This window comes from Rhagoletis zephyria, unplaced genomic scaffold, assembly GCF_001687245.7.
Source record: "Rhagoletis zephyria isolate East Lansing unplaced genomic scaffold, Rhagoletis_zephyria_1.1 Rzeph_scaffold_01813, whole genome shotgun sequence".
NCBI lineage: Eukaryota > Metazoa > Arthropoda > Insecta > Diptera > Tephritidae > Rhagoletis > Rhagoletis zephyria.
Genome location: NW_016158897.1, coordinates 52,204 through 52,806, shown reverse-complemented (window position 1 = coordinate 52,806; position 603 = coordinate 52,204).

Genomic DNA, 603 nt, shown 5'->3' with positions numbered 1-603 from the left:
TGGAAATGACTGAACTGATTTGCATGAAAGTATGCACACAGATAGCTTATGACCTAGACTGGAAAATAGGCTACTTTTTTAAGAATTGCCACCTGTTTGAAAATTAAATTTCGCTCAAAGATTTTATGACCTGGAATGAAAAACAGGCTACTTCCTTAACCGGTTTTCCGATCAGAACGAAATTTAGTACACTTACTACGGATTTCGGAAGGATGGTCTTAGACTGAAAGTAAGTCCGATAACTCAAGACCCCTCCCATACAAATTGGAATTTTCATATTACATACATATCTCTGGAAGTATTTGTGGGAGAGAACTGAAACTTGGTATAGTGATATGTATGTGAAATCAATGTTGGCATTAATCGATTGATGTTTTAATTAGTTAGTTAATTCGATTAAATTCAATCTGATTACAGTTAATCATGATTAATTTTAATCCGACTAAACAGTTAATCGTGACCGCGATTAAAAAATTAATTTTTAATCATTAACTCTTAATTTGATCAAGTAGGTTTGGTGATTAATTAAGTGATGCTGGAATTTCCCTGTGCATACAAAGCAAGTTAATTCGGTATGGCTAAGTCGGGTTTCCTCATCAATCT